The following is a 24,289-nucleotide window of genomic DNA, read 5'->3' as shown; positions in this document are numbered from 1 at the left end:
GCAGGCGAGTGAGGGGCAGGATTCCTTCCGCGCAGAGCGCAGGTCGGAGCAGGCGGCGAGGAGCCGGCGCGCTGTGGGCCGGAGCCCCGCTGCTCCTGGAACCAGACAGCAGGCTTCCCGGGAAGGGAGAGGAGAAGAAAGGGGGCAGTGTGGGCTCGGAAAATGCAGCTTGTCGCTGATTTGTGCCTGATGCTCGCTGTCCGTCAGCAGCCTCCCTTACACTCTCCCCCCCCCCCCCTTTTTTTCCTTCTCCGTCTTCACTGAGCCTAGGGGAGCCAGCAAAGATTAAATGTGCCTTCTCAAAGGCAGCCACTTCACGCTGCCATGTCGAACGGGCCATTATTATTTTTATTTTTGATAGTGAAGGGAAAAGGAGAAGAGGTAGATAGAGAGGGAGCGAGGAGGGAGAGAGGAGCGAGGAGCGAGGGCTGGTAGGACGGTGCCGGACTAGCTGCTCTGAGCGACAGGAGAGGGAGCAGACGGACAGACGGACCGTCCGCAGGAGGCCTGCCCCGAAGAGCCCTCGGAGGTGAGCTCCTGGACACGGGGGTGGGCGCTGCGCAGACCCGGACGCGGGCAGGCGCCATCCAGCTCCTGGCGGCGACCAGTTCGGAGGGGAGCGGAGCCCTAGCAGGTCGAGTTGCACATGGAAACAAACCAAATGTTTAGCGTTTTTGCCAAGCGCTTGAGGCCCCTCCAGTGTCTTCCTCGAGGGGCTGCTTTGTCACTCTCTGGACTAGACAGCATCTACCTTCTCAGACTGAAGACGGACGGAGGGAGGGAGGGCGGGAGGGGGAGGAAGGAAGGAAGGAAGGAAGGAAGAAGGAAGGGAGGAAGGAGAGGGGACAGTTTTGAGAGCTATCTTCCCACCCACCTCCCCTCCTTTCCCTTCCATCTGGGAGGCGTCGCAGGAGCCTCTTGCTCAGCTTCCAGGCCGATGGGGACGCGGCCAGCCCAGCGCCAGGAGCCGCCTGAGAAGATGGAGGGAACGCGTTTCTGATTCCTGGACTGTTGGCCGAAAGCGCCCAGGACCGGGCGGGGCCCGCTGGCAGCCGCACCTCCCCGCCCGCCTGACAGCGCGGCGCTGGCCGCCCTGGGCCGGGGCTGCGGCCGGAGCGGGCGCCGGAGGCCGGCGCGCACGCGAAGGACCGGGGACGATTGCAGCAGCCTCGGGCGGTTCCCAGCCCTTAATTTAAAAAAAGAATTAACGGAACGATTTCAAAGCCATCAGCCTCCGCCTTCCTCCACTCCCACCAAAATCGCCTCCCTTCTCTCTCTCCGGCCCAAGCGCGACCCGGCGCGGCAGCCTGGGCTCGGGGCTGGGCCGGCCCCGCCCTCCCGCCAGCGCGGCCTCCAGGGCAGCCCCGGCCCGAGCGCGCGGGGCGCCGTCCGCTCCGGTGGAGCCGTGAGGCTGCGGCCGCTCCGCTTCCAGCCGGTGAGTCCGAGCGCCCCCATCCCGCACGCTCGCGCCCGCCCGCACCCCGTCTCCTCCTAACCATCTGACTCCGCAGTGCTGCGCGCGGGCGCCGGGGGAAGGGCCTCCTCATTTTCTTTAGTTGTTTGCGCTGGTTGCGAATTAAAGCTTTGAACACTCGGCCCTGATCACAGCCCGTGGTGTCCAGCACGTGGGCATGGCCGGGTCTATTCGCGTTACCTGCCATTGTCAAGGCCACCCGCGCCCGAGTGTCCAGGCACGTGCGTGTGTGCCCAGGGCGTGCGCGCGGGCATCGCGTCCTGCACCGCGTGGCGCCCAGACCTGTGGACAGGACGCTGGGCAGTGAGAGGGGCACGCCACCTGTTCGCTGCCTTTTCACCCTGAAGCTGAAGCAGACGCCTGTCACCTTCTGCGGCTCTGCTTTGTCTGGAGGAAGAGCCTACTGCGCCCCTCTCAGTCCCTGAGACCCTAACTTGTGATGTGTACCGTTGAAATCCACGGGTTAGGCTCTTGGGAGCTGTGAGCCGCGCCTCGGCATCCCGGAGATTCGGTGGAACTTTTTCCTTTAAGGCAAAAACGAAAGAAAAGAAAGTTTGTCTGAAGTGACCCAGGGCACCGCTGAGGTTTCCATTGTCGGTGGGATCAGGTGACGGGCGCCTGGGCGTGCGAGCAGGTATCTGCTGGCCAAGCGGCCTGGCGAGGCTGTGGGCGCCGGTCTGTTCCCTGAGGGCAAGGCGCAGTGCCTTCCAGGGTGACAGGAACAGCTCGGTACCTGGGCTTGGCCTCAGAGCACACCAGCTGAAGTCCCGGCATGCCCCAGGCTCCCAACTTTTAAACTCAACAGTTCGTCTTAAAATTATGCCCAATAAACATGGGCATGTGCACGTATGAGATATTCAAGTCCCACACATGTGTACCGTCCATGGCTGGATAGTGAGCACAGACATAGGTAGTGGTGAACCAATAATCTGGGCCAATATAGCCAAAGGCTAAAATTTTTACTCTCTTTATTCTAGATGAAGGGTAGCGTTTTGGTGTTAAAAAGACTAAATTCATACTTCTTTACAAGATCTTACATAAAATAAAAGGCGATATATAGCCTCCTTGCTTGGCTACTATTTTAATATGATGATTTTAAAAGTAATAGGGATTGGAAATGTATGATATATACTGAAAAAAATAACAGGATGCACACACAAAAAATAGCGTATCCTTTAGGATTAACTATGCATATTATTCTTTGTGTAAAAACTGGGGGAAATTATCAGGAATTTAATTCAATCCAATGTAGTTACTTATAACACAAAACCATACATTTAAAATTATCTTTTGAGGTAATTGTTAGCATTACCTAGTTTGCAGTTTTCTGAAAATGTGACATTTTGTAACAGAATAATTTCAATGATTTAGATATATATCATAGTTAGAAAAGAGAAACAGTGACTTATCTTTCTTTGTTGTGAAAAATTCCAATATATAATTTTATTTAAACAATTTTAGCATTCTTGGGCCAATATTTGTCTTCTATTTTTTGAAAATACCTAAATCAACCCCAAATTCAAATGCATTCTTCATTTAAAGACTTTATATTGGTTGTAACTTGTTTCTGCATGTTAAAGGTTAAGGAAACTCTTCTTCCCCTGTCTTTTGTTTTGTTTTGTTTTTAAATATTCATTGCAATTTTAGTCACTGACTCTAAATCATAGTCAAGGAACCATTTTGTATCAGCAACCTGAATTGAGAGTATGAACTGTGGAACAATTGTGCCATGTCTTTTGTTGAAACCTCTTGTGTACTTATAATATTTCAATATTACTCTACAGCCTTTGATAGTCTGAATGTGATTCAAAGAAAAGTTATTTGATTTTTCAGGTCATTTTTTGGTTTGTATAGATGGGATTGATGATTTCCCCCATCGTAGCTAATGTGTATGCATAGGTATTTGGAAATTATGGAAAGGCATCTCTTTAATTTATGCATCTATATTACCCCATGATTCATGTCAAATGTTTAAAACATGTGATGCCTTTCAAAGTCAAAATATATCTGCAGTTAATTTTATGAAAACGTATGCATGGGTCAACAAAAACCTGCTAGATATCAGTCTTCTGTGATTTTAAATTATAACCGGATAGTAATTTAATCCCAGTGATACAGCTTGTATTCTGAGGAACTCTCTTGGTGTTTTGCATGTTTTCGAGTGGATTGCTCATGTTCTGAGGCTGCTATTATACAACTGGTCACAAGGCATTTAGGAGTGCATAAGAACACACAAGATTTTATATTTCAGCAGGGAACTGCTTCAGTGTAAGGATAGGTTTCTCAACACCCCTTCTTCCTCACTGAGCCCATCAGTGAAGTTCAGTGAAATGAATAACATAATTGGTGGTGGTTCAATCACTACCAGTCTAGACTAGCCCAGACGCATCAATTAGAGGGGCTGTCTTTTAAAGAGAGAGTGCAACCGAAACAAGCAGGGCATTATGGATACTGATCTTTAAAAGTGCAAATCCAGCTTTGCAAATAAAAAAAAAATAATAAGGCGGGGAATTGCGGGGGGTGGGGTGCATTGCAGGAAGAAAAGAGAAAGAAGTGAACTGGAGCTTTGGGACAAGAAAGACAGGAAGTGAGAGAAGGAGGAATAGTGAGTGAAATGCCATGCAGCACCTCCGTGGACACAGTTACAGTTCAGTCCAGAGCACATGGTTCACCATATTTAACTAGCGCGCCCCCACCACCATTTTTTCCTTTTTTGCATGTTTCCTAAGAAGTTCCAGCTCAAAACCAATGCCATTGAAAATATAGGAAGCTTCTAGCGAGATTGAAGCCAAGTGGTGCCAACCAGCCAAAACTCCTTTTGCAACATTTTTCCCCAAAAGAAAAACACAGAAAATGTTTATGTTTGAGTCTCTAATCACACCTTTTTTTAAAAAAATCAATTGTACTAATGAACAGGACTCATTTTAAATCCAGCAACTGGGAAGTAATTTTATGGGCAAGACACCTCTAGGCAAGCAGCTCGTAGTTTTCTGTTGAATACAGTAAAAGTATGAAGACTGTAACAAAGGCTTGGTGATTTGGAGGGGTGGAGGGAGGTGGATGGATAAAAGACAGAGGATTTAGAAAGCATTAGGAATATATCAAGCCTCAGGGAAAGAAAGGGTTTAATTGGTATTAATTAAAACACTGCTAATATATTCTAACAAAATCAAATTTGACGTTCTAAACTAATCTCCTTGGTATGTCAAAGGAAAAGAAAAGTATTATCTGCAATCCCAAAGCATTGCTCATCCAGCAGAATTAATGTTTACCACCAGTCTGTTTAATCTCCTCACACATTTAGTCAAACTTATTCTTTCAAACTAAAAGGATCCAGGAAGGGAATCCATGCAGGTATTGGGAAGACTTGTGGCTGTCGTTGTCACTGGTTTCGTATTTTACTATGTTTCTTTCTCCTCAATGACTGCAATGAGGTGGGGAAATGGTGAGACTGCAGTGAGAATGATGAATAGCTCATTTTTCCTCTTTTTTTCTTCTGCCTTCCAGGGTATTTAGGAATTGCAGTTGCCAAATTATAAGAGTGTCATTATAAGAGTGTACATGGCTGGTGTTGGTCTGCTAATTAATATCTAATTTATTTCTAATTTCAGAATCTACTTTATTACAAATTACTAATGAAAAAAGGCTCTCAAGTCAGAAACGAATGACCCTTTCTCAGTTATTTTTAACTAAATGAAATGGGGAGGTGAATGTAAAATTTTATCCACCAAGAACTGAATTCTTTGTTTCCTTTTTAAGTTAAAATTTCTGCAGGGAAATTCACACTTTTATTAAAAGGTGAGTTTTATTCTCTTTAGTGTTGAACTCTCACAATGGATAAAATTGCCCCCAAGTGACATCATAGCAAAAATATTTCTCCACCCCTTAGTCCCCCATGACTATGATATCATATGTAAATATTCGGCTAACACCAGAAATAAATAAGCTAACTATATTGAGGGCCATGTATGTGTATTTGAAGGTGAGGGATTCTGCACACGATCCAGGATGTGAACTTCTGACTCACCTGCTGATGCTGCTGCCTTTCTGCCCTGCTGCCTTTCCCAGCTCCTCACGGCAAAAGAGCAGTTGCAGTTCAGTTTCTCGTGTATTGTTCCATAATCCAGGCAATAAATGCTAATTAGCAATGCTCAAGGATCTGACTATTCAGAGTAATTATCATAATTTACTTCTTCCTTGCTAAAGACATTCCTTGCTGATTAAAAAAAATTAAATTGTTGTTCTATCATTGCACTGCAGTGGGAAGCACACCAGAGAGGTGTGTGAGGTGGGGTCGGATCATTTGGGTTTCATTCAAAGTCACCGGCATGTGCCTCTTAGCTTATTCCAGATGGAATTGTAATTTATTTTCTAAAAAGGAATTCATGGAAATACACAAAGTTTTGCATGTACACCAGGGATGTATGATTTTATTTTACAAACCCCAAGGCTCCTCCTTCCGGGCCCATCCCCTTCCTAAAATCACTTACTGAGCAGAACAAAGGAAACTGCTAACTACGGAGGCATCTCGGTGAACAGCAGCAGCATGATAAAGTCTGTGATATGACAACACATTGCATTTCACGAAAGTGCAGTGAATCAAATCATTTAAATAGTAACCCTAATTAGCAGACAGATCTTTCAGGAGGAATCAAGAAAATGGATCCAGCCAACTTGAATAATATGCCCTGTTTCCCAAGATCACAAATGTACTTGGTTATCTGATTGGTTGAGTCACACAGAAAGAGGACAAAGCCTGGTTCTCAAAATGGAGCTTTGCTCTGGCATCCTCTTTAGGGCAAATTGATCAGACATTTTATAAGAACAGAATTTAATGCAGGGCTCTCTCTTTTCAAAGATATAATCTGCCATTCACTTGCACATTTCTTTTATCAGTTGATCTAAAATATCATCTGAAAAATTGTGAACCCCTTAGATTTTCATATAATTGCTGCAGAATATACGTGAAGCCTTCTCCACATTCTATAATGAGGCCTGTAGTTCAGATTATTTTCTTATTGCTTGAAGCAAATAAGGATACTATGCACAGAAGGAACAGAATAAATAACCATGTTGAATATTCTATTTGGTGGAGCTTTATCTATCAAGGTTATATTCCCAGGGTCTGTTGTTCATTGGCCTTTATGGAGAACTTCCGCTTTTACTTGAGGGCTGTAAGCATATAAGAGGGATAATTCCCTTTGAATACTATACAGAAGGAGCCACCTGCAAAATGTTGATGCTCTTATTGAAATCTCAAGTGGAATCAGCTTTCAAAAAATTAGATATTAGATACATCCAATATAATTTGCAACGTGTAATTATACTAAAGTGCATATAGTTGTGTGTTGCTTTACATGTTGCCTACTTGAGATTTTTTTCCCTTTGGCAATTCTCATCATTTGACATGGATCCTGAGTAGAATGTTTTTCAAGTCAACTTAAAATTTTTTCTTGTTAATTAACATAAGAATAAAAGGACTCTATGATCTCTGTTCTCATGCAAGGATGCATGTGTGTAACCTCAATGTTGGCAATTAATCGTGTCTGAAAGAGTCGTCATTGCAGAGACTGTTGCATTATTGGTAAAATATTTACTGTTTTAATCTTCATCCTAACTTTGGATAATTTGCAGTAAGGAAGAACACTAGAATAATAAATATTAGTCATAAGAAATTCATTTCCTTTATTTAAATGATGAGATAACATGTCAGGGAAATGGTCTTAGGCAGAGATAATAATTTTAACCTGATCAAACTCATAATAATAATTTTCCTCCATTTTGCATGGCACGTGATTAAGAACTGAGTCTCTGCCTCGGATTGCAGAAGCTCCAGCATCGGCTTCCCTTTGGGTGTCTCAGTGCAGTGGGTTCTTGGGCTACAACTCCCTCTCCATAGAGCTGAGCCCTAAAGATCTGCTATTAGGGAGGATCCTAGGCCAACCAGCAGCAGCGACTGGTCTGCCTGCCACTGCCACCTGCTATGTGCATAGGTGATGATGCTCTTGATGAAAATCAGAAGACTCATCACAGTCAGGTCACAGAAGCACCTAAGCGACCAGTGACAGGGCCCCAGTTTATGTTTATATGTTTATATGTTCAGGAGACCAGACTCCAAAGGGTGCTCATGCTGAGATGACACAGGGTCTTACTTCATCCCAATTAAGTAGGCATGGACACCAAGGAAAGCTGATTTATTAAGCATTTGACTCATAATACACACCTAGAATATGGTGGTTTACTTATTTATAATTCTTCAAATTTATTTTAAAAGACGGGTCCATATTCTAAAAGAGACACATTTCTGTGGGCTATGTCTATGATGCACCAAAGCAATACATTGGTTTACTTTTCATCTGGGCTTTCTATTAAGTTACCCAAAGGAGTAAAAAATAGTGCGAAACATCTTTCCTTAACACAATCGCATTTTAATTTATTCACAAGTAAGTCTGCCATACATGTAGCAAAAGCTTAGCACCCCACCCTCCACTCTGTGTTCACAACATAATGAATTCTAAAATATGTAAGATGTATATTTTGCTTAACTACTCATCTAGGATCCATTCTTACATGCTTGGTCAGAACAGAAAAATACCTATTAACAGCAGCAGTTTATTTTACAGGTTCCGGAGCAAATGTATGTTATACTTGCCATCTAGAGAGCCAAGGTCTTTAATGTATCCCAAGTGTCTAGGGCAGAAAGCAGTGACAGGAGGTGGAATATTTCTTGGTGTACATACTTAAGTCATTATGCATCCTCAGTGTGTGAGCTTAATGAAGAGGCTGACAATAAAGGGTTCAGTTAAATTAAAATCCACCTGCAAAGTATATTTCATTCATAACATCTATTGTGTAATAAAAGAAATATTAATACAGCTCTTCCCAAACATTCTTATCTGTAAAATGCGTGGGATGGGTTCGTTGGTCTCTAACTCTTTTAGCTCCAAGAACTTGTGAAGCTGCTCTAAAGTAGAGGCACAGAACACTCTGGGCCCCTGACTCCGGAGGTATTGTATTAAGACTTGTTTGTCCTTTGAAGTTATATTCAATTCCGCCTCCAGGTACTATGTTTACTAACATGTAGTTGTTTTGATGCTAAAACAGTAAAGTTCATTTTTAGGAAAGGCAGTGGCAGAGAGAGGAACAGCTGGAGAATGAAAAATGCTCTCAGTTCTAAGCCCACTTCCTGCAACATAAGCATAGAAGAAACCCAGACAAGCACCTGCCTCCCTATTTTATTTATTAAAAATCTTTATTGTTGAAAGTAGTACATACGTCCCCATTTTCCCCCCCATTGACCTCTTCTAGCCTGCCCCCAACCCCTACCATTGGCCTTCATCACCCTATTATCTGTGTCCATGGGTTACGCATATATGCATACAAGGTCTTTGGTTGATCTCTTCCCGCCCACCTACCCACGCCCACCGTCCCTCTGAGATCCCACAGTCTCTCTATTTTAAGAGCATATTCTTTAATCCCTGTGCCTTCATTTAATTTCTTGCTATATGGTTTGCCTTTCTCATTGAGCTGACGTCTTTGAATTTCACCTTTCCCTTTCCACTTGATTTATTCGAATCATGTTAATATTCCCTTCAAAAGTCTACAATAGTTATATTAACACACCACACTTCTAAAATTAAATCTTAATATGTTCAAAACTCCTGAAATTTGCTTTGTCCCATTTTCTAAAACCACTCAAACATATCATCTTTATTTTATTTTATTATTTTTTTTAATTAACCAAGCCTATTTCCCTGGCTTCCAAGTCTTTGAACTTGCTTGCATGCTGTTTTTCCTCTCGGTACACTCTATGCTTCTGCCTCTATGCTTCTGCCTCCATGCTTCTTCCACACCTCAGAAACCTTTCTTTTATTTCTTGCTTTCTTTCCTGCCCTCCTCCCTCATTCTTTCTCTCTCTTTTTCTTCTCTCCCTCCATCCCCACTTCCTTTCTTCCTTTTGTTCCTCTATTGGGCATGAGCCAGGCACTATAAATTTAAATACAGGAATTGACATTAACTCCTAGCAACTCTGGTGGCTTCAATCATTCCTGCATCACTGAGGACTTATGTACCCACAGTTATTTTATTTTGCATTTACTCTTTAGCTATTTGAACGTGTCCCTAATGTCCTGTGTCCTGCTGTTGGTTCTGTATGTGCCCTATTTCAGTAAGTTGCCTGTGGGATTCACCTGAAACTTTTCTTCTAGAGCATTTTCTCTGGGGGGATTAGCATGGCCCGCAGAGCTGTGGCTGGTCTTGAGCCAGGGGGACAATAAGAAAGGGCTGCGTTTTCCTGGTGATGGAGTCTTCACATAGATAGGAATTGCAGGGAGCTAAAGTATTATTGCATGTATTTATGTTTACTGAACATTCAATGTGATGACTTTCTGTGACATGTTCTGTTGTGTTTTTAGTTGTGTTGATGTTCCTTTCAGCTGGTCCTATGGCCCTCAGGAAGGTTCAAGGACCACAGAGAGAGCCGCCCATGGATGCCCAGGCCACTCAGAAGTTGAAACAAAGTCATCACCTGAGGACACCTCTCCTGCTCAGCAACACACTCTTATAACACGTGGCAACCCCTTCAAGAAACAGAGCGTCTTAAGAATGGCATCTAGATTTTTTAAAATTGTTTTTGAGAGAGAGAGAGAGAGAGAGAGAGAGAGAGAGAGAGAGAGAGACGGGGTTGAGGGAGAGAAACAGATGGGCAGACACACAGAGAGAGACTTGGTGTCCCACTTATGGATGCATTCATTGGTTGATTCTTGTATTTACCCTGGCTGGGATCGAACCCACAACCTTGGCATATCAGGACCACACTCTAACAAACTGAGCTACCCGGCCAGAGCTCATGCCATCTAGATTTTTCATGAGCCAAAAACATTTTCTTCCTCGTTTGTATTCCTCTGCTTGAATTTAAATTTAATGTGACATTTATTTTTTTAAGTCTTCCTAGTATAAATTTGCTTATGAATGCACCAATTTTTAAAATAGAAATTGCACAAATGTGTTAATATTTTAAGGAACATTAATGCTCTAAGTAGATTGATTTTTAGCCACACACAAAGTGTGACCTTAAGAGTGACCTAAAAAATATAAAGTACTCTTGAAATAACAGCAGTGAGAGGCAATCCAAAAGGTAAAATAATGGGGGGAAGTCCTAAAGCAACATAGAAATACCACGTTATCCTGCCTGACACCAACCAAGCAACCATTCTTTTTATTCAGCAATCTAGGACCTGTGAGATACAGCTGCTGCTTCGAACCAGTAAATTCAGTCAGACAGAAGGATGTAAGCTTTTGAAAAGACAAATAACAACTCAGGTCAATAGATGGCAAGACCCAAACCCAACCCAAAACAAATGATTTAAACAAAGAACTCCGAGGAGGTCAGCAGAAGCAGGATAAAACTAGTCTGTTCAGGGAAGAAAGCCCCCTAAAGAGAAAATTATGAAGTGAGTCTTAAAGGATGTTAGAGAATTAGATAAATGGAAAGAAAGGAGAAAGAGTGTCTTTTAGATGCATTACTGTGAGAGCAAACGCACACGCACACGCACACGCAGCTGTCTCATCCCAGGTGTTGCCTAGAATTACAATTGTATTTCTTCGCCATTAAAGCAATAGAGTGACTGGTAATAGTATGAGAGCCTGTGATTATTCTGTTAACCTAATCATAATAGGTATTTACTGAATTCTCACTATATGTTAAGCATTTATGTTAGCTCACTTAAGCCTCACAGCAATTCAGCAAAAGAGGTATTATTCCCATTTTATAGGTTAAGAAAACTGAGGTTTAATGAGGTTAAGTAACTTGCTAAATAGCCAATACACAGTTCACATCCAGAATTGCAATTGCAAAACTCATAGCCGAAGGCCGCGACTTCCAGCCGTCGCACTGCCAGGATGTGTAAACCATGCAACACCTGACTAGCCAGGTAGGGCACTGCCCTCCTTCCCCTTAGATTGTCAAGTTAAAAAATGACAGCCAAAACAATAGTAGCCGTCCAGCGTGAATGAATCGAAATTATACCTATATTTTTGTCAGATTGGCAAAAAATGTGATCTATTTTTGGTGTGTTGCAGAATTTTAGTAATTAGTTTATGTGTGCCATGAGATGAAACAGGTTGAAATCCCTGATCTAAGGCCTGAAGTTGCAATATTGCAGTCATTACATTACTACTTGATATTTTTTGTGGTAAACAAAGAGCTATTTCATTTGATTATCCCTTTAAATTTTTCAGATTTCTGGTTAAGTTACACTAGAGTGGCAGAATGTATTTTCCTAATAGAAAATTGAAATAATTGGGGAAGAGAGCGTATCAATATTTTAGGCTTTTTTTCTTCTTTTGCCAGACTTTGATGAGATCCTTCAATTTTGTCTGCATAGAGTCTCAAATTCTTGAAATGAAAAAAATGGGTTAGTAATGACTAAAGGTCAGCTGATGCTACGTCCTTTTCCACAGGTGAGATAGAGGGGCCCCTGGAGACCGTACGTTCAGTTCCCCCAGGCTAATCACAGGCTGAGCCACCCGCCCTGCCGAAACCAGTCATGGACTTGAATGTGACTAGTGGAAACAGTTTATCTCAGAGATCTGGGAGCCTTGTACCTAGTAGATTGTTCCAATTTTTGCACCACCTCTTTGGCTTCCCAGGTTAATGTGAAAAATAGCTAGCTGTGAACTAACTATCGTTTTTAGATCCAGAAGCTGCCAATGGTCGCTGGCCAGTTTTCTCAATGGTTAGAGCATCAGCCCATGGACCAAAGGGTCACACTTTCGATTCCTGGTCAAGGGCACCTTGGTAGCAGGTTCCCCAGTCCCAGTAGGGGTGGAAGCGGGAGGCAACCAATCAAGGTATCTCTCTCACATTGATGTTTCTCTCTCCCCCTCCTCTTACACTTCCAATCTCTCTAGAAATCAATGGAAAAAATATCCTTGGGTGAAGATTAAAAACCAATCATATAATGGCCCAAGTTATTATGTGCAATATATTCAATGATATTCTTAAAGTACTTGAAATCGTAGTTCACCTAAACAAATCTGATCTTCTAAGTATTTTCTTAAACAGTTTCGTGCACAGTATGTATTAATAAGTGCTTCTGCATGAATATTTACATATGACTTTCAATAGTCCTTCAATTTTTAAAAATGTCAATGGTTATTTGCTATTTTAATCCTCACTTATCCATGTATCAACTCAAGAATACTTCAGCCATAAAAAACCTAGAATTAAGGAAATTTCACTCTTCTTTACCAGTCCCTTTGCATTTAGTTGGCATTTAGTAATGATTAATAAAATGGTCAGCTGGCCCAGCCGGTGTGGCTCAGTGGTTGAGCATCGACCAACAAACCAGGAGGTCATGGTTCAATTCCCAGTTAGGGCACATGCCCGTGTTGTGGGTTCAATCACCAGTGTGGGTCATGCAGAAGGCAGCTGATCCATGATTCTCTCTCATCATTGATGTTTCTATCTCTCTCCTTCTCCCTTCCTCTCATTAATCAATAAAAATACATTTAATAAATAAATAAATAAATAAATAAATAAATAAATAAATAAATAAAATGGTCAGCTGGATGACACAGAGATTCAAAACACAGTTGTGTCTTGAAGGAACCCGTGAAGTGGGGTCCACTTCAGGACCAGCATCTCGCTTGGGACACCCAATAAGAGATGCTGCACATCTGCTCTAAACACCTGTCATTGTCAGACTTAGAGCTCCTCATGGCTGAGCTCGGCCTATTTTCCAAATGGCTATTGGCCTTATTTCACCCAGTGCTTGTTCAATGAGTTCATAAATAAACAGGATTTTTCAAAGTAGCCAAGCACAGAATATGATTTTGTTGGCATTTTTTGAGGCTTTGTTATATGTCCCTGGAACCCCCAATAAAAAGAATCTTGCATTCACTGTGAACTTGTGTTTGTTTCCTGGAAGAGCATGCTCTCATGATGAGGTGCACACAGAGCTAGCTTCAGGGTCCAGAGGGAGCAAGTAACCTAATATGATAGGAAATTTTCAATTCAAAGACAATTCCTAAATGACCCCATGTTGCCTTTCCATGACTGTCACTGTCATCTACCCAAGTCAGACACGAAGGAGTGATCCTCGTCTTTCTCTTTGCACCTGTCACGGCCAGTTCATCAGGTAAATCCTTTTATTTTTCTTCTTCCTGTTTTCAAATATGTCTGTGTCTCTCCACCTTCCACGTGGCTTTAGTTAAGACAACCCTCACTTCTGATCCAGATCAGGGCATCCGACCTCCAGTCTTTCCTCCTACGCTGCCAAGTGGTAACCAGGAAAATCTCCCTAAGGCACAAATACCATCATTTCACTCACAGTGTCCAACATTTTTATTGGATCCCTATTGCCCTTGAAATAGCATGACACACAAAACCCTTCCTGTCCTGGATCCTGGCCCAACATTCCTCTCCTTTCCAACATTCTTCTCAGTGTTGCTGCCACACACACACTTGCCATTTCTTAGTGCCCTTTTATGTCCTGTGCTTTCTCACACATCCGAGCCTCTGGGTGGCTCTAGCTCCACTCCCCCTTCCCGACTCTGCACCTCGCCCCTCGGGTCTCATCCTGGAAGCCGTTTCCTCTCAGGAGTCTTTGCCTCAACCACCCTGCCATCACCCCTCAGATTCGCTTCTTTCGTCGGTGCTTCCATAGCCTTCTGTGCATCCCTCCTATTAGCACTGATCACCCAGATGATGATAATGTATGAGCCAGTCTTCCCCATTTGAATATGTGATTCTAGAGTTGCCTTGCTCAATAGGGTCACCACTTGCCATATGTGGCTACTTCAATTTAAATTAATCTTAAGTAAAGTAAAAAAATTTAATTTCTCAGGTGCACTGGCCACATTGTAAAGGCGCAAAGGCCACGTGACTAGGTGCCCCGTCTTGATCAGCATAGGTAAAGAGCAATCCCATCTCCAGGAAAGCTGTCCAGGACCAGGCTGTTCTGAGAGACAGGTACTGCGTCTCCTTTGTCACTGTACCCCTTGGCACTGCCAGCCCTTCCTAGAGGGAGCTTGCTCTCTGAACCCCAGAGCAAAACAACCAGGTGAGTGACTCTTCTCAATTCTTTCAGGAATGATATAGCACTAAAACTATACTATATGCATGGGAAGTAAATTAATGTATTCCATGTAAAGATGCCCAGGGTATTAAGGTTTAATTTTAGCACGAAGCCCTCACTGAGAAAGTCTCCTTTAGACTATCACAAATGTCAGTGCCTTATAAGTGTTGGCTGAGTAAGGATATGACACAACTTAACACAGAGATTTTGTTTTGTGTGTTTTGTGTGGAGTCATGTAGGGGGCATGTCTAGATTCCCAAGGGCCTCCTCTCTAGGGGATATGAGGAGAGATGATTTCCTCTCTTTCATCCCAAGAATAGTTGAATTGTGTCACTGCAATAGGATTGCCCATTATTTCACTTGACTTTGTTTATGCTGGGAAACAAAAATAGAGAATTGAGCTGTTATTCAGTGAGTAAGATCAAAGTGAAAATGATCAAAGTAGTTATCCGATTTGAAAAGACTATGTCTTTTTAGGGAATTGCCAAAGTTCACTTATGCTGTTAATTATTTCCTGAGCACCTACCATGCACCAGACACTTTGTTAGGTACTGAGGATGCAGAAAGGAAGAATATGGACACAATTCCTGTGCTCAGAGTGAAGTAACATTATTATTTCAGTTCCTCTCCTGCATTGTACCCAAAGCAGGAGTTCTCAACCTTGGCTGATGTAACCACTTGGGGAATTTAACAAATACTGATACCTCTGCCCTTCCTCAGACACTCTGACATAATTAGCATGGCCTGGGAATTCTGATTTTTTAAAGCTCCAGGAGATTACAATGTGCAGCCAAAGCTGAGACATGATCTTGGAGTGAACTCGGAGATCAAGAGTCTTTGGTATTAATAATCGATAGCATATTGGAACCAAAAGGAGGAACTTTAAAATGGCCTGTTGAGCATATCCTCATTTTACTGTTTATTTCTCATAAGATTATACTAAGAGTCCGGGCCAATAGCCAGTTCATGACAGAGGTGAGACCTGACAGCAGGTGTCTGCCGCCAGCACAGTGCTTTGTTTACTACCCCAAGCAGCTCAGGAAAATGGGAAATAGAACTATATTCACAACAAGAGACAATCACCATCGTTGTGCATGTGTTTGTGTGTGCATGCATGTGCACACGTGTGCATGTGCACATGAACGTGTGTGTGCACATGTGTGAGTGTGTGTGTGTGTGTGTGTGTGTGTGTGTGTAAAGAGAGAGTTCAGTTCCTCGGGAACGCTAACCACATTCTTATGAATTCTAAAATCAATATACATGTGTTGAATTCCACACATAACTAGGAAGAACATTTTGCCTTTAAACTTGAACTACTCAATAGAAAAATAGTAGTGGGAGGAACAATGAGTGCATTGTGCTCCCACATTTTCTGTTCTCACCCACCTATTACATAACATTCTATTCTGTGTAAAACTTCATAGTACAGGTAAAAATTGCCAGTCTGTCCCCAGGAAAATAGCTACCGTTAAAAAAAGTTAGCTACCATTAAAAAGTTAGCTCTCTTAGTGACCTCCATACACATTTTTAGATTCCACTCAGAGATCAAGGAAACCCAGGAACCATAAATCCCTGCACTCACGCTCCACTCACAGAAGACCACATAGTGAATGTGTGTCTTTCCATTCTTAAGGCATCAAAATAAAACTAATGTGCACACACTCCTTTCAAAATGCATTTCAGTGTGTGAGAGCCTACGCAGTTGGGAAATTCTGTTTTATATCTATTCCAAATCCTCGTGCTGTCATATAATCCCATTTTCTTTTGTTCCCTGCGGAGAGAAAGAACAGCTGGTCTCCATTCTTTCTGAACTCAATCCCTTCAGCTCCTTAAAGACACCCAGCTACCTTCCAATGCCTCTTCCCGGGATAAGTATAACAGTTCCCCTCGGATAGTGTCTCTCCTGCATTGTGCATCCTCACTGCCATGTCACATGTGCTCATGCTCATCACACCTTGCTGATAAGCAAAGCAAGCCCAGGCCAGCAGCAAGCCAAACAAATGTGTCCTTGTTTTCATAAATGAAGTTATAGATCCAATAATAGATCCTGAATACATAGTTGTGAATGCTAATCTCCCAATAATTATGTGCCAAAATTATAATTTTGTTCAGAAAATATTGGCCATCTGCTGCTTTTGGAGAAATGAATTAAAACTTCAGTGATTAGGTTTTAATTTTCTTTATGCAAGTGTTCCCCAAACCTGCCTGGAATGCCCCCCTCAGCATTCCCCAGCAGGAGCCCCATCGCTTCACAAAAACAGATACTGTATTGGAGCATCCAGTCAATGGAGGAATCCAACTGTCTGAGCATTCTTATCCGCTTTGTCATTCACATTTTAATAAATACCAAATACCGTCAAGCTGTTCCAAGTTGTGCCAAGTGTAGCTAATAACATGAAGTGACCAGCTGCAATAAAGAAATCATAGCATGCCAGTCCTGTAATGCATCAACATTTGGTTTTTGTGTGTTTTCAAACCCTTACATTTTAAGTGGTACTTGAAATTAAAACATGAATATTTAGCAGAATCTTGCTCTGATCAACCTTCTGTAGGATATTCAGTTTTCATAAAGGAAGCGCTGGTGAGGCGGGGGTCTACTTATCCAATCCAGGAAAGCTGGCATCTGTTAACCCAAGGATGACGCTGCACAGTTAGCAAAGCATGGAACGTTAAATTATCATATGATTTCTGTTTCTCTGCCAGTTTACCTTCTCTCCATTCAGGAGGCTCAGATAATCACATGTTAAACTCATTTGACATTTAATGATGCCAAGATTTCAGACAAACTAGTCTTGAAAAAGATGGTATATGTGTATATGCTGGTGTGTGATTATTGTTATTAAGCCACATGCATACTCACCCCGCACATAAGTTGGCCACCAACTGTTTCAGCACTTTGAGAAACCTATTACCCTGGTTTGGTGGAGCCCACTGAATTTTCACAATGTTCCAGAGTTGCAGTGAGGGTGGTGTGAGCCTCACTCACATGGTGGCCATCCCTGTGTGAAGGGATGTGCCTAGAGCGGAGAGTTCCTCAAGGATGAAACTGTTCAGGTTTATCTACTAGTGAACAATCAGCTGGGACCTGAGGCTTAAACTTTGCTCTGATTATATCTTTTGTACTAAGTCACTTAAGTTAGCCTATCAGAAAACTCTCATTTAGGCTTCTCCTCTTATTGCCCCTTGGGTTATTAACTGCCAAAAACAGGGTTATTTCCTGACACCAGGTAAGTCTGTTCAGTGTAAAATGTGTAATAAACTCAAGGACTGAAAAGAACCATTTGTGTTTTGCTTATGCTTACAGCCTCTTAAATGCTTGCCACACCGCATCACTACCTGGGGTCAAGCATTGCGTGGAAGAGAGTGAGAGCATAGCTTGCCACACTGCATCACTGCCTGGGGTCAAGCATTTCGTGGGAGAGAGTGAGAGCATAGCCTAGAGTGGTGGGATGAGGAAACCAAAAGGCAGTGAAACTGTAATGCGCATGTGAGGTCCTCAGCATTGCTTCTTTCCAGTTTTCTCTTGCTCTGCCATAGTCTGATAGTGGTAGATTTAGTGGGAAAATATGGCCTAGCCAACAGTAGAATGACCATGGTATTCTGAAGACCTCTAGAGAAGAGACCTTCAAAACATCCCCACTTACTGATTAAACACTTGTTCTCCTAGAGTGCTACCATCATCATATATAATAAAAGGCTAATATGCAGATTATCTCCTCGACCAGGAGTTTGACCAGAGGGCAGGGCTGGCTGGCCAACCGTCTGCGACCCCTCCCCCTGGCTGGTCCAGCCCCATGGACCCTGATCTGGGCAGGCCAGCTGGACCCCACCCATGCATGAATTCATGCACCAGGCCTCTAGAATCATGGTAATGACTTTGAATGGTACTCCATGAACTGGAATTACTCAAATAAGGATTTCAATTAACATTAGGAAGAATTTTAGAAAATATGTCAGACAGTGAATGTCAAAAGGCCTAGTTAAAAGTTTTAGTGTTATCAATCAAAGTTCCCATGTTCTAGATCTAACTTTATCAATAATTATTTCCTGGAGTTCAGTTAGGTCTTCTTAGAATGAGAAACATTGTAGTTGATTTATTAAAAGTAAATATGATAAAATGTTTCTAAAATTCTTTTACTGCCTTCAATATTTTCTCCTTATCTTTAATTTTTGGCATTTTAATTATAATGTGCCTTGTTGTGGGTTTATTTGGGTTCATCTCATTTGGAACTTCCTGGGATTCCTGGGTCTGAATGTTTTACTCCCCAGGTTAGGGAAGTTTGTAGTCATTATTTCTACAAATCCAAAGATCTCTCTCTCTCTCTCTCTCTCTCTCTCTCTCTCTCTCTCTCTCTCTCTCCCCCCCCCCCATGCAAATGTTAGTCCATTTAATGTTGTCCCATAAGCACCTTATGCTATCTTCACTTAAAAATGCTTTTTCTCTTTTTGTTACTTTGATTTCACTGTCCTGTCTTTGAGTTGATTGATCTTTTTCTTCTTTGTCTACTCTGTTATTGAGCCCCTCTAGTGTTTTTTTTTTAAGTTTGTTTGTTTATTTATTGGGCTCTGTGATTCCATTAGTCACTTTCTTATATTTTCCACATTTTGTTGAAGTTCTTACTGTGCATGTCCACTCCCCTCCCCAGTTTGGTGGCCATCTTGATGACCGCTACTTTGAACTCTTTATCAGATAAATTACTTACTTCTGTTTCATTAATTTCCTTCCTGAGGTTTTTACCTCATTCTTTCAGTGGAACATATTCCTTTGTTTCTTCATTTTGTTTGACTCATTGTAATGGTTTCTGTGCAGCAGATAAGACAGCCCTCTCCTTCACCTCGCAGGTGCACCTCCCGCGGGAGCTGGAGAAGCCTGGCCTCCAGCCCTGCCCAGCCCTTCATGGTCTCTCAAGCACATGCTGTCCGAGCGGCCACACATGATGTTCATGGCTCCTGGGAGCTTAGAATGTGATCCCTAAGGGGAGAATGCCAGCACCTAGAGCTAGGCTTTTTGGAAGCCAGATCTCCAGGCAGCAGCTTTTAAGCCGTCTAAATATATACAGTCCTGTGGAGCCACAAGTGCTAACCCTGATGGTCAGGTGATGGGCAAGATCCCCAGGGTGACAGTTGCAAAAAGTGGAGCAAAAGTAGGTTTACAGTTATACAAACAATACAAACAAATAATGCAATAATTAATAAAAAAAATGAAACAAAGATAAACTGTGTTTGGCATACTCACCAGGGTAAGCCTACCTTTGCTCATCCCTGTGTAATCTATTTTTCTGGGAGATGCTAATGAGATTCAGCAAGGCAGGGATGAGTGCCTCAGGCTTCACAACTGGTTCTCTTTGGACAGCTACACAGGGCACCATATGTGGCCAAAGCTGGAGCCTGCCCCTCAGACCAAAGCTCCAGGATAAGCACACAGACTTCCTTCACAGGAAAACTGGGGATGCCTCCATGTGCCTGGGGTAGCCTGCCCAGAACTACCTCTCTGTTTCTCTGGTTGTCCAAGTCTTGTGGGACCCAGGAAGACAAGACACCTGGGCACCAGAGCCAGGTGATCAAAATCACACCCATTGGTTTTGAATTACCCAAGTGAGTAGAGAAGAGTAGGGATGCAGATGTCATAAACAAAATAAAACCATTTTTCAGAGTGCACTTTCGGTGTATGCTTAGGCACATTTCCCTCTGGATTCTAGATCCATAAATTTCAATAATGAAGATGCTATAGAAGCCACCCACCCTCTCCCCTTCTGGCCTACAATGCACCAACTCAGGGGTCGCTACTACATCCTGGGGTAGACAGGGAGTTTTCTTACTTTTTCTTTATAGTGAATCCTACTTTTACCCATAGGCCATTCCTACTTTTATCCATAGGCTGTGCCTACTTTTACGCATAGGCCATGCCTACTCTTACCCATAGGCCATGCCTACTCTTACCCATAGGCCATGCCTACTTTTACCCACAGGCCATGCCTACTTTTACCCACAGGCTGTGCCTACTTTTACCCATAGGCCATGCCTACTCTTACCCATAGGCCATTCCTACTTTTACCTGTAGGTCATGCTTACTTTTACCCATAGGTCATTCCTCCTTTTACCCATAGGCCATACCTACTTTTATCCATAGGCCGTTCCTACCTTTACCTGTAGGCCGTGCCTACTTTTACCCATAGGCCATGCCTACTTTTACCCATAGGCCATTCCTACTTTTACCCATAGGTCGTGCCTACTTTTACTTATAGGCTGTGCCTACTTTTATCCATAGGCTGTGCCTACTTTTACCCATAGGTCATGCCTACTTTTACCCATAAGCCATTCCTACTTTTACCCATAGGTCATGCTTACTTTTACCCATAGGTTGTGCCTACTTTTATCCATAGGCCGTGCCTACTTTTACCCATAGGCTGTTCCTACTTTTACCTGTAGGCCATGCCTACTTTTACCTATAGACCATACAGAGCAGCTGATTATTTTTTTAAATATATTTTTATTGATTTTTTACAAAGAGGAAGGGAGAGGGATAGAGAGTTAGAAACATCGATGAGAGAGAAATATCGATCAGCTGCCTCTTGCACACCTCCTACTGGGGATGTGCCTGCAACCAAGGTACATGCCCTTGACCGGAATCAAACCTGGAACCTTTCAGTCTGCAGGCTGACGCTCTATGCACTGAGCCAAACCGGTTAGGACACAGCTGATTATTCTTGATAGGCTCCACACGCCAGTTTGTCTCTCTGCCTATTAAAATGTGTTACTCAGAATTGAATTAAACTTTCTAGATCTGGACTAACCAATGGAGGGTAGAAAGTAATAATCACTTGAATTGTTTTTTCCTAAGTACTGAATCTCTGTACTAAACCTCATATCAACCATCTTGGCAACCGTTTAAGCAGTGTTGACCCATCTCATCCTACTATCCCCTAAAACAAGTCAATTTTGTGCATGCCACTCTCAAACACCATTTCCCATATCCTTATATACCTATTCAGCTCATTCTTCTGTCCCCCAACATATTTTTATCCTAATAAAGGTATCTGATATATTAGACATTTCTCTTATCATCATTTTATAAACTTATTTGAATCAAATTTGCCCAAAGAAGATTACAAAAAGCCTTGTCAAGTGACTTGTTGAAATTTGGATTCAAAATGTCATTTCCCCAAACTGTCAGTCTAATAACTGTCAAAGAAAGAGGTGAATTTAATCTAGAACATTTTGGTTTTTGGTTCTTGGTCTCATATTTACATCAGGTTTTTTTTTTTTTTTTTTTTTTTTTTTTTTAACAACAGCTGATGCTGGGAAAAGCCAGCTCGATGAATGATGAGTGGCAAAGTAATGATGGTTTGGGATCAATACTTTGCTTCAGATAATCAAAGAAGCAAGGTTTCATAAGTGAAGAATTGAGATCACTATTGCATATGTTGATGTTTTAAATACTGAATTTTCCTCTTTCTTGTTCTCTTTGGTTTGATAAATAATCCTCCTTGAAAGAAAAAATTTATGATAAATGGAGTTGGATATCTCTTGTCCATAATATGTAAGGATATCAATATGATCTTACATCCTTGTTCTTATCTATTACACATAATAAAGGAAAAGTAAAGGTAAAAATAAACAAACAAAACCAAAACACCTTGGTTTCTCCCTGCGGTAAACATTCTCTGTAGGAAAAAGGGAGTTATGTAAGGTGAATTTGGTCTGACAACTATTCAAGGCGTTTAGTTACCAAACTGCCTAACAATGTCATAATAATGCATTTCAATTTAATTGACTTAGTTCAGATGAATTGAAATTTATGACACAGCAGTTCCACAATCTAGCTTCAGAGAACAGAATTCTCAGTGAGGCTCCATGTGCTGTGCTCTTGGTGATGTCATCTGGATATTGAAAGCCCGCTTTTCATTTGTTTTCTTACTCTTTCTGTGCAGAGACTTGGGAATTCTTTTTCTGTACTCCATTCTTTTTCTTTCTTTCTTTCTTTCTTCCTTTCTTTCTTTCCTTCTTTCTTTCTTTCCTTCTTCCTTTCTTTCTTTTCTTTCTTTCTTTCTTTCTTTCTTTCTTTCTTTCTTTCTTTCTTTCTTTCTTCTTCTTTCCTCCCTTCATCTTCTTTCCTTTCCTATCTCCTTTTCTCCACTTCTCTTTCTTTCTTTCCTCTTTCCATTTCTTTCTTCTTTTCTCTTTCTCTTTTTTTGATTTCTTTCTTCCTTCCTTTTTTTGTTGGCATCATCCCCCTTTTTTAACTCAGTTTCTGAAAATTCTTGCTCTTTTTACTGATTATTAACATTTAAAAGACATTGCTACTTACATTTGGTGTATACTTGTGACTTTATTTCTCATGCTACTGCTATTCTCTCAAGGTTTCATCTTTGAATAAACCTGTTAAAATAAAGGAACTCCTCATCCCTCCTCCTTGTCCCAGTGGTTAACACCACTCACTCTCATTATTCTCCTGTGACCATCACTCCGTAAGTGGTTCTTAAATTGGAGTGTGTACCAGATGACTTTGGAGAGCTGTTCACCCACAGGTTGCTGGTCACCACCCCCGATTCCCGCACCAGCAGATCTGGGCAGACACCTGGATGTACATTTCTATCAAGTTCCCATGTGTCTCTGCTGCCACATTTGAGAGCCACATTCTAATTCCAAACAATTATTTCATTTTCCTTCAACTATTTTCTCAATGAGACAAATAGTATCAGTTCCTTTAATCTCCTTTAATAACATTTATTTCAACAACTTTTAATCATCAAGGTGGCTCTTCTTTGGACTCTTTCCAAATCCTTCTTTGTTGGGTGCCTAGAACTGGACACCAGACTGTGGGTAATTATGACATAATAAAAGTAGCAACCGTTTATATTTCTATGATGTATTTCTCCCAAAGATTTGGAGCAGTACTTCCTTATTATTTTGTTTGTCTGGCTAATATTGATGTGAAGTGATCTAATTTTGGTAAAGGAGGCATCTGAAGGAAGAGACACTGAACAATTACCAGGATGATATGCAGGACAGGAAGTGAACTCAGCACTTATGTCTCCTGGTTTACAGTTTTATTTCAAATCTTGGAGAATTTCTTTAATTTATAAATTCAAAATCTAGTTCAGCTCCTTGAATCAGGTGAACTGCTTTGATCTATAATAAAATGCCCCCAAAATTAGAGTATTACTTAATTTTGATTACTTAATTTTGTTATTGACTGTTCAGAAACAAACTAAGCCTAATTTAAAGAAGTCCACTTACATAATATACAAATTTAAAACTCTTTTATGTGCAATTTTTTATTCTGATCACAAATAATGCCTTTTAACTGTGATCTCACCTTTGGCTTTTAGTTCATGAAACATTAATTTTGGTGCAGTTTGTCTCCCAGATCCTCCCTGCTGTCGTACAATAGCCTTCTACTTTGGTCTACAAACTGATGATAGCATTGTTTCATTTTTATAAGCTTAGTACTCACAAGAAAATTAGGAACCTCTATGTTGTTCATTTAGCTGGTTTTATGTACTGCATGTCTACAAAAACAAAAATGAGATGAGAGATTAGAGGGTAAGCAGTTTCTCAACATACCAACTTTATTATTTACACTAGAGGCCCAGTGCACGGATTCATGCACTGGTGGGGTCCCTCGCACCAGTGCACAATCGGGGCTGGGGAGGGACTGCAGGAGGGCTCCAGGGCATGTCCAGCCCATCTCTCCCAGTCCTGATTGGCTGGACCCCAGCAGCAAGCTAACTTA

General features: G+C 41.9%; 1 long non-coding RNA gene across 1 annotated transcript in view; it reads left to right on the top strand.

The window, feature by feature from the left end:
* The first annotated feature begins 338 nt into the window (after positions 1-338).
* LOC308534957 overlaps positions 339-24,289 on the top strand; it is a 103,574-nt gene continuing 79,623 nt past the window's right edge. The window contains exons 1-2 of the long non-coding RNA XR_013997226.1: positions 339-529; positions 903-1,435. This is a non-coding gene — a long non-coding RNA (uncharacterized lncRNA). The remainder of the gene's footprint in view (positions 530-902; positions 1,436-24,289) is intronic.

Source organism: Myotis nattereri (genome assembly GCF_964212035.1).
Source record: "Myotis nattereri genome assembly, chromosome: 19".
Classification (NCBI taxonomy): domain Eukaryota; kingdom Metazoa; phylum Chordata; class Mammalia; order Chiroptera; family Vespertilionidae; genus Myotis; species Myotis nattereri.
The sequence above is the reverse complement of the archived record's forward strand: the minus strand, read 5'-3'. Positions and strand labels throughout refer to the sequence as shown.